Raw genomic sequence first — 10,961 nt, forward strand, 5'->3', positions numbered from 1 at the left:
GTAAGCTTCTATAGCCAAGTGACACTGTAGCAGCAAAATGGTACGCCCCTGACCAAGGAAGCTGCTGAGCACCCTCGATAAAAATTGGCAACTTCTTTCGTAACTCATCCAACTCCTTCCCACTCATACTACTGCTCGTCGGAATTCTGTTTTCCTAGATCTTCTTTTGATTTCCTTCGCTCTGCGCAACATAACCATCGAGATACCCTGTGGGGCCATCAATAATGGCGGCCATCCATCTTCCATCAAAAACAATAAAATGTGCATCAAAGCGGTTATCTCGGGTGATCCACGTGGCGAACCGCGAAGGACAATTGCGCTAGAGGTGAGAGCGGCGCACGATTGGCTTCGTCGCTGCCCAACCACTGCTCGTTTCCTTCGTCCAGAAGGAATAGGTCGCCAGGTATGCCCGCCAGGCCGCCCCGCTCCAACCAACGCACGTCACCTCCTTTTTCCCTTCTCTCTTTCTCCCCACTGAGGCAGGCAGAAAGGATGCTCTCTCTTTTCGTCGCCGTCGGGTCCGCGGCCCTGCCGCCAACGCGTGCGCGCGGATGCTGGTGACGAGGATAAATGGGAGGACGCCGCCGCCACCGATGTCAGAGGAGGAGGAAGGGGAGGCGCTTCTCTGGCCAGATCCGTGACCCCCACATCGCCATCGATGTCCACCCTCCTTGACAGATCGATGGAGCGGACGTCGCCGAGCTCCATGCCTTCTCGTCTCCCTCTTGGCAGAGGGTGTCCGCCGGAGATGGGTTCTTGCAGGTCAAGGGCGTCGGGCTGCCCAAGAAGTTGCGCCTCGCCTTGTCGCCGCCGTCCAAGGACAAGAATGCTGTCGACGGCTTTCTGGTTGGTGTCGACCTCAAGATCGAGTTGTTGTCCCAAGTGGCGGCGGGCGTCCTCGTCGAGGTCGTTCTTGTGGTCAACTTCATCTCCAACCCCATCCACATGTGTACCAGCTCCTGGAGTGCCCAATTTGCTTCCTGGTCAGCCCCCTTTCCCAAATTTTCTTCACTATTTTCTTTCTCTTAGATGCGCAGTCCGCCCTCCTTGTCATATGCATATCCTATATGCATTAGTACACAATCATTCATTATACACCTACATCATCAGACATTAGCTCAGCGCTGATATTGTTGCAACTGACTTTGTTTACTTCATCTTGTTTTACATTGTTGGTCTTGTGTTGTACGAGCAGGAATTGGTTTTCGCTAGGAACATAACCTTCAACGGTTTGTAGCTGAAGGAGAGCAGAGTAAGGATGCAACAGAAGCTTTTATGGCATTCCAAGTGCGTCTCTGCATTCCTTAAGAAATTGTTGATGATGTTCATACTGACATCTGCGGCCAATTGTTTGAAAGGTGATGCATTTTATACTTTTATTGTGCCTTTCATTAACACACTACATAATGTTAGGTTCGATTCCAGATATGCTTAGTTCAGCAAAGTTGTTGCCTGTTGTGTGTCAGTATTCTTCTTACCATTTTAGGATGTCGCAGGTTGTCAAGGAAGCAATTTTGTCAGTTGATGGCACAACGTTGATAAACGAGAGGCAGTTAGGAAAGCATCACAGGGTCTAAGGGCATCTCCAGCCGTTGGCCCCCCAGGGGGCGCCTAAAATCGCCGCCTGGGGGTGAGCCGGCGCAAAAATTGGGCCTGGGGGCGAGTTGGTCCCCAGCCGCCGGCCAGAGGGCCGCCCCAGGCATGTTTTAAAAAAAAATAAGTTCGGCGAAGTTCGGCTTAAACACGATAAATTTCGGCCAAACACGATAAATTTCGGCCAAACACGATAAATTTCGGCACATTTCGGCGAAATTCGCGGATTTTCATTACATAGCACATATACATAAACTAATCTAAAGGAAAAACTGGCTGAAGTCGCCGCCATCGTCGTCGGCGGCCTTCTCCTCCTTGACGCGGGCGCCCCTGCTGGACCCCTGCCCGGCGTCGCCATGGCGGACTGGTGGCGGCGCATCGTCGTCGTCGTCACTGACGTAGATGACGACGACTTCGGCTTCGTCGCGGCCGTGTCGACGCTCCGCGAAGCGAAGCAGGGCGGCGCACTGGCGCTCCTTCGCCTTCTCCAGGCGCTCCTTCTCCATCGCTATGGAGTCCCTGCGCGCCCATTCCAGGGCCGCGTCGTCGTCGTCGAGCTCCGTCGTCACCGGCGCGGCCGGCTCCTTCACCGGCGCGAGCCCCGGCTCCGTCTTTGGCTTGACGAAGCGCGGAGGAGGGGCCGACGAGTAGGCGCGCCGGCCGCCCTCGTTGATGACGATGCCGGCGCTGCGAGTGCGCCGGCCGAGCGGCGTCTCCGCCGCGGGCTCGGCCTTGACGCCGAGCAGGGCCGGAGTGCCGGAGGAGTGCGATGAAGATCGGGAGGAAGAAGAAGAGGAGGAGGACCCGAACCTCCTTGGCGCCCATGGCCCGGCGCGTCGGTGCTGCGCCGGGGCGGCCGCCCTCGCCGGGTACGCCAACGGCGGGTCGTTGCCGCCCTCGAGGTACGTCAGCACGCCCTCGAGTGTGCGCCCGGGGACGCCCACCACAGGTGGCGCCCCTCGCTGTTCTGCCGGCCGCCGACCACCGGCGCGCCGTTGGTGGACGCCAAGCGCTGCTGCTGGCGGCACTCGAAATACGCCGCCCAAGCCGCGTGGTTGTCGGCAGCGTACTGGGGAAGGGAGAGTTGGGCGTCGGTGAGGGAGGCGCGCACGACCTCGACTTCCTCGGCGAAGTACTTCGGCTTCGCCACGGCGTCGGGCAACGGGGGAATGGACACTCCCCCGGCGCTGAGTCTCCACCACGTCGGCCCGGCGCGCATGTCCGGCGGCGCTGGGATGTTCGCCTGGAACAGGAGCAAGGACTCCTGTTCGCGGAGCGAACGGCGGCCGAACCCGTTGGCCGCGGCCTCGTCTCCGGGGAAGCGTTCCGCCATGGCGACGGACTCGGGAGAGGTAGAGAGATAGAGGGAGGGGCTGGGCGGCGGCGCTCCGGAGAGGTAGGGAGAGGGAGGGGCTGGGCGGCGGGGCTCGGGAGAGGTAGGGAGAGGGAGGGGCTGGGCGGCGGCGAGGGGCGGGGCTGGTGTGGGCACAGGCGAGTGCAGGCCACCGGCTATATAGCCGCGCCGCACCCGTTTGTGCGCGTGCGAGGGAGGGGAGGCGTCGGCGCGCCGTCCCGTGACGCGCCGCCCGTGAGGAATCAATGGCAAGGCTGACCGGCGGCAGCCTTGGCATTGATTCCCAGCGGGAACCGAGGCCGTTGGGGGAAGACGAGGCGCCGTGTCGCTGACGCGGCTGGCCCGCGGCTTTTTCGCGCCAAAACAGCTCGCCCCGGCGCCCCCGGGCGCCCCCCAGCGCGCCGGGTTCGGCCTGGGTCCGCCGGCGCTGTTTTCGGCCCAGGCCGGCGAAAATCGGGCTCCTGGGGTGCGACTGGGCCGTTTTTTTGGCGCCGGCACGAAAAAATCGCCTGGGAAGGCCTTCCTAGGGGCGCGGCTGGAGATGCCCTAAACTTGAAAAAGGAGGCTGCTATGACCATCTTTAGTAAAGAAAGTATGCCTCTTCTTCAAAAAATATGTTACATAGATTGGCGTATATTCTTCTGTAAAAACTACTATATCTTTTGGTATATTAAACTGCAAATCCAATTTATTTTTTGTATTGCCAAATTCAATGACAGGTACGAAAATTATTCTGAACTACATTCAGAAAGCAAAAGCAGCTGGGAACTGCATTGAACAGGCAAAAGAATTGAAGAAGTTAATTTCCTCCTGTAAGTGAGCTTCTACCTGACATTAAAGGAGAGCTTTACCTTTTTCCTGCATATTCAGTTACAGGTGTCCAGGGGACATCACTAGAAGTAAACCATCAAGCAAATGATATGAACCTCTGTTTATGTAGCATTGGCGCATCTTGTAGAGTGTGCAGCATGATCATACGTTTACTTTCACGTCATGTTTGTAATTCTACCATGTTTTATTTTAGATCTCTCTGTAGTATGCATCATAAATAGACTGCAGATTGTTCTTGCATGTTCATGTGGAACACGTTTCCATCTTGGCACTCGTTGAATGGACATTTGTCTGCAAGATTGCATTTCCAGACAAACGTGGGCGAGTATTGGCATGCCTTGAGCTCACTGTGCCATGTCAAAATATTTGCTGAAGGTGTGTTGATGAGGGTTTTTGGATTTTTTAAAGATTACACAGAATCTGAAGGATTTCTATCCAACTAAATTCCAAATCCCCCTCTCCTACTGGAACACGCCCTTACCGTATAATAAAATGTCTATCATCTTCTATATTTTACTGGTTATAGCTTTGAAACATTGATGCTATATATAAAACACAAAATGAGATGGTCTTCCACATTGCAGTGCAGAGACCCAGGGAGCAAATAGCGGATGCAGAGGCTCTACTGGACATTACAACCACCTTGGTAAAATCTGTGAGGTCCCAGTCAGGTGAAGGAATCACACCTTCTGATTTCGTAACAGCATTGCTGAAGAAATTTGGGCAGCAAGCAACCCTTGATTCTGAGCCTGGCTCATTGCGCTAGGTTGATATTGGGCTTTCTAATTCACATGCCTTCAGGGCTGTACCTGGATGCCGCACCATGTAATTAAGCTCCTTTCTCCTTATTAGTTCTCAACATTTTTTTGCAGTGCCTACTTGGTATATGACTTAAACCATGCACCCTCTTAAACCTTGCAGGCTTGGACCCATGGATATGGAAGTAAAACAGCGTAAGCTTTCAGTTTTTAATTGAAAAAGAAGTAGGCCAACTGAAAAAACTTGTCCTGAAGAGGTATTCACATGCTTTCGTCTATGATAATTAATAAAGCACTAGAGATTGATATCATCCATTTGTACATTTCTCCCATGATTTGTTTTCCCATCTGTTTGCCTTCTGTTGTTGACGGGCGACGTAATGTGTACAATCTTTGGTTACTATTGCTTAAATCTTAGTTAATTATATGCTTAAAGTTATCGAGCACCTTTTGTTTTTTCGAAAGACACATCTTAGGCAGTATCATTCATATGCTTGCTATACTCTGTAGTTGCTATTAAGTTTCTGGGTTGCTAGCTAGACTTCTTTCCCTACCATACATTGTTATTTTCTAAAAAATGTATGATCACTTCCAACAGTGGATTCATATAATCTCCTTAATGTGCAGCTTGCTGATTCTTCGGAGGGAGCAAAGCCAGACACTAGCCGAAATGTGACTGTTGTATTTTTTTTGAAAGATCCAGCCAAATGCTGGCTTGATTCGATTTAGCAGGAAGCAACGAAAGAACAACAATATGAAGATCCGAAGATCAAAGAAAAAGAAAAACAACAGCCCTATTAGCTGCCGAGCTACCCACCACAGTCAACACCACTACAAAGCAAAAAGGGCATGTCCTAGGCTAAGCGTGACCACCGCGTCACTTGACCAACGCCGGTATCCTCCGGAGACAACAGCAGCTCCAACTAAGACTTTCTTTGTCAACGCACCATCCACCCTTGAAGCAGAATGCAGGCAGATGGCAGAACTCGGTCGGTCCCAGAAAAAGCTTCGTCTTGGACTTATCGGCGATGGCGTACATTGCGTCTGGAGCTTCACCAAAATCAGCGGCGAGCACCGGAGGAGCGCCATATAGAACCTCCAAGTAGTGTCTCAAAAACATGATGCTCCCAACAGAGAAACGACGTCGGAGACGCCGTCATCACGCCAATCCAACCGGACCTAGGCTTTCGCCCGGAGACACTACCAACCAAGCCTGGGGAAGATGCCGACACACCTCGGTGGCGCCTCCAAGGAGGAAAATGACACCCTCAGGCGCCATCGGCACCGGCTCTTGTTGTGCAGGACTTTCGTCCGTATCGTCGCACACCTCCGCTCAAGCCCTACAGAGCTCGTCCATGTCGTCTCACGCCGCCGCCGCCGCAACACCTTGTTGTTGAAGCCGTGAAGGCATGGTCCACCTCCCCACGGCGAGTATGCAGAGGCCAGATCGGGCCCCGCATCCCGCATCTACCACGTTTGGAGCCTCCCTGCTCCAGCAAGTGCAGCCCTCCCAGATCTAGCGCGGCCCATCAGTGCCCTCGACGCCCTCCACTCGCCGCCCGGTGCAGTGCCGATGCCGCCCTCCGCGGCGCCCACCTCCGCGCCAGGCCAGGAGCAGCACGGGGCGGAACTCGGGCCCTCGTGGTGGCAGCGCGCCAGATCCGCGCCACTGCCACCGCCGGACCGCTGCCCAGCCCTACGCCGGCCAGATCCGCACCGGCCCTCCTCCCCGCGCCCTCCTCCTCCTTTACCGCGACCCCCCTCGGCGCCCTCCTCCTCCACCTCGCCATCTCCCGGGCGCCGCACCAGATCCGCTCACATGGATGCGCCGCTCGATGCCGCAAGCCGCGGAACAGCCGCCCATCGCCCGATGAAGCCTCCCCCGGCAGCCAACCGTAGATCGCCTCCGACCCGAGGAGATCCGCCGTCGGGCCATGCCCCGCTGCGAAGCCGGCCGTCCCGCGCCGTCCTGGCGCTTCGCGGGGAGGGGAAGGGCCCCGCCGCCGCCGACGTACGCGCGGGCTTTGCCCGGCGCCGTGCCCTGGCGGCGGCGAGGGAGGGGGGCTGCGGTGGCGGGCTGGGGTTTTCGCCCGGCCGCTCGCGGGAGCGGACGAGCGAGCCTGTGGGTCGACTGTTGTATTTGATATCCTGAGGGAAAAGAAATGTGCGAGAATGGAGAACCTTCTTTTGAACAGACATTCATTTGCCCAAACGGCTGAGAATGTTTTTGCATGGCAGAATGGCAATAAACATCAGCATTGTTATTTAAATTAGCTCTCTTGCACTGACCCCTCAATTAGTCGGGTTAGTCGGTAACTTAGTAGTATGATAAGTTTCAGCAAGCCCACAATTTTCCTTCAAAAAAATCTGTTTGGCTTATGTAAGAATAATTATTGACATTTGAGATTAAATCTACTTCAATTATTTCTTTGTATACTTTTGAATTGCCTTTTGGCTTAAAGGAAACAGTATTTTGCTGGATGACTAATTTATGAATTACTGTTGACTAGAATTTTGTTGGCCTTTCTGTTTCTGATGGGTACATTTCTACTAGGTCAGAAACAAATGAGATATGCATTCTAAGTTCGCACCAACTTTTTCTTTCTGAATTCCTCCCAGTAATGATTTGGGTCCTGGGAAACAAAATATAAAGAAGACAGCAACACACAACACAATCAGATCAACCAAACACCAATGTTCAGTGAAGACCAAGCCACTGTATCGTCTCTAGACGCAACGTCCTCAGCAGCACCCACCACCTATATATATGATCCATCTATCATATTTAGGCTGTACAAACACGACAATAAATCCAACAGCAAGAAAAGTGCGCACAGCCACGCCTCAAGAGGCGCGCCCTGGGCGCGCCCCAGCCACTAGTGATAATGAATGTACACAATGAAGTGTCCTCCTTCTGGTAGTCGGCAGCTTTGTCTTTTATCACCAAAACAGAAACGGTCAGGAGAAGTGTTATAGCACCACAGCCGGAACCCACGAATAGTGGAGCGATAGCTGACTAGCGCAGCAGTTGCTGGCTCATTTAGATTCAGTACCGTGTAGTTCTGCACGTTACGACAAACCATGGTTAGACATACATTCATGTTAAGCATACAGTAGATGCAGGTGCAGAAGTTGGCAAATAAAATCAAGCAGTCTAACACCCTGACTTCCAAATCTCTATTTTCTGCAGGTGCAGAAGTATCTTTGCAGGAGAATGTCACAAGGACACAAGCCCTATTTATCTTCACTCTGTGTATGAGATGCTGAGTATAAATAAAATGCCCTGTTTTAGAGGGCAAGTTTGCCAAAGAGGAAAAGTAGGTGGCATAAGTTCATATTTGTTGCAAAGCCGACATGATGTTATCTAGCATGACAAATAATGTCAGATGTGGCCGGGTGAATTCCACAGTGATGATCAGATGAAATCTAAGGTGGAAATAAATTTGCAGAAGTTTTTTGCAGCAAGCAAGTTTTCAGACTGTACCAGGATCTGTACTTCCAACTCACAGAATGCAAAAAAATCTTCGACACTTTACCTTCGCTTCGACAGGCACAGGAGGAGGCCTGATGAACTTGACATGGCTTGAGCCATCAGCACCGTCTCCCTGAACAGCACCACCGCCTCCTCCTCTGCTATTTTTCTGGCCTCTTCTCGGTCCTCTACCTTCTTCCATTTCGCCCGCGGCGTCCAATACGGGTAGGGTTTTAGGCTTGGGTGGAGTGGCGCACGGTGGGATAGGTCGTCGTCCCCTGCTTCAGCGCCAGCAGCGAGAGCGTGAGAATCAGGGGAAAGTGGCCACAGGTGGGGTTTGCATCGCGGTGGGGTTGGCGGCGTAGCAGGACGGGAGCGAGGTTTGCGGGCCGCTGCCGCCGGCGACCTGCAGCTGTGGCGAGACCGTACAGAATGCGGGATGGTGGCGTGAGGTGTGGGTTGGGCTGGAATTGGAGCTTGTGTAGGCACGAACGTAGCGGGGCTTGCGGAGATGTCGCCGGCGAGCTGCAGCGGCGGCGAGACCAAGGCGGGATGCTGTTCGGACTTCTGGCTCGACGCACTCCGGTCGGGCTCGCACGGTCCTCCTCCTGTGGGTCGGGGTGGGTTTGGGTTCGTTGTCTTGCCCCACACGACCGGGGCCTCTCTGTTTAATTGAATTATGTTCTTATATATAAAAAATTGTTTGATTGAATTTCGTAGGAACTTTGTAGGATTGATCTAGAATTTCTTTTTATACAATCGCAAAAAGGAAAAAAAATCATAAATTAAAATGACCAACCCTTACAAGTTCATCTTTACACAAATTAAAAATTATGTGTAGGTCCTTGTAGAAAATTGATGTAGTCTTTCTACTGCACTCGCCTGTGGTGCACCGTGAGCGAAGCTCGATGTCGTCTGGGGACCTTCGAAACACCACCGGAGCCAGGGAAACATTGTTGACACAACAGTAAAAAATTCGTTGGTCAAGAGACAGAAGACGTCGGTGACATTGATTTGAAACACATGTCGTCTCGGTGAAGAAGGCAAGAAAGAGGGTTGAATGACCACCCTAGATCTAGCCAAAGAGATCCAGGGAGACGAGACCTTACTAGCTCCCCAACAAGACCGAAGTTGGTCGAACATCGCCCGCAAGAAAGTAGCCATAGGACCATCACACAAAGCGACATTGCCCCCTCCTTGAGAATACGCATTCGAAAACCACCGCCATAACATGAAGGCATGTCCGGATCCACCACTCCAGAAGAGAAGCGACCAAACGATCCCTCGTCCTCATCTACATCGTCGATGAGACTACCAGCGACGAGATGGGCTAGGAGTCGAGAAAACATTATTCTTCATCTGAAAGGCGCCACCATCACCACCACAACTCTGCAATTGGGGATCCAAACTCTATGTGTAAGAGACCCAAATATCGTGGCGCAGACCAGGGGTCCCTAAAATATGCAAGCGTGGGAAATCGTTGTACTTTAGAAAGTAGGTGTCGAAGTATATGAGTGACGATACCTCATAGGAGCTACAGGTAAGTTTAATATTCTCACATATGTATGCCACTTACACAACGATCTATGCACTTTAGTGTTTGATTTACCTAGAATCTTTATAACTAAGATAGGTTGCAAGTGTAATAACTAAGATACTTAGCAACATAGGTTTTCAGGAGCTAATTAAGGTACCTAGCAAGATTAAAATAAAAATAGGCGTTGTTAATAAAAGATTGCAATAAACGAGAGAGCTTGAATGTGTTCTGGTTTGTGATAGATATGCTGGTATCAAAAGGGAGAAGGTGTTCTTGACAATTTGCTATTTTGTAAAAAGTGTTGATATTGTTATCTTGAAAAATAGGTCTAATGGCAATACAAATGATGCATCTCAGTAATCTACCTAGATGATCACCCTTCATTGCCACATAGTACAAGTTATCTCACGAGCGCTGAAAATGCATCACACTATAAGATAAACTTTGCGCAATTCTCTAAAAAAAGAAAAGACTTTGCAGGAAAACACCTTTTGGTTATTGGGGATGAATGCTCCAGTAGATCACCAATAAATCTTTCCCAATAGCTAACCTAACCTACATGCCCAGTTGGCGGTGGCATGATGGACGACGGTGATGGTGTGGCAGGTGGTGCTAGTAGTCGCTAGTGATCGGTGGTGGTGGTGGAAGCGGTTGCAATCTGACGGACATCTGATGGCGGCGGTTGTGGCAGCGGCGGTGACAGCAACATCGACGGCGGTGGCGGTAACATTCTGATGGTGGTGACGGTGACCTTGGTGGCGGTCCGGTTGCGGTGCTTCAGTGGTTCATGGCGGCGTGCTGACATGGCGTGTATTGCTAATTTGATGAGGACACCACAACCATCGACAAGTCTCCAACTATTATAGGTCCAATCATAGAAAATCGCGCCAAACTATGTAGCGACCAGACCTCAAACAGTCTGATCTCTGTGCTCCGGTGTCATCCCTGGATCAATAATGCTGACACCACACAGTACTCGGAGGATTTATAGCAGAGTAGCAATCACACACTTATTACATCGAGTGTCTCAGAAGAGAACTTATTACAATAAATATGGCTTAAGGCCATCTAATAACGATAACAGCGGAAGGCTTGGAAGATAAGTGAGTCCATCAACTCCAACGGCATCACTGAGTATAGAACCATGACCTAAAACTCCTTAATCGTCGTTTGAAAAGTCTGCAACATTAACGTTGCAGCCCGAAACGGGTCAGCACATGGAATATGCTGGCAAGGTAACACATAGAGAGTAATGGAATGAAACAGCTATACTATATGCATATTTGGCTGGTGGAAAGCTCTATGGTTACAGTTTTGCGTAAAGCCAAATTTTCCCTATTTCAAAGAAATAAAATTTATTTAACTATCATGGTAGTTGTTAAACATTGAGAATGGTTGACAGCATTCTCAATCCCA

General features: G+C 51.4%; 1 pseudogene; it reads left to right on the forward strand.

The window, feature by feature from the left end:
* Positions 1–4,343: 4,343 nt before the first annotated feature.
* Positions 4,344–6,460, forward strand: LOC119271385 (annotated as a pseudogene).
* Positions 6,461–10,961: the final 4,501 nt, after the last annotated feature.

This window comes from Triticum dicoccoides, chromosome 3A, assembly GCF_002162155.2.
Source record: "Triticum dicoccoides isolate Atlit2015 ecotype Zavitan chromosome 3A, WEW_v2.0, whole genome shotgun sequence".
In the NCBI taxonomy this organism is placed as follows: domain Eukaryota; kingdom Viridiplantae; phylum Streptophyta; class Magnoliopsida; order Poales; family Poaceae; genus Triticum; species Triticum dicoccoides.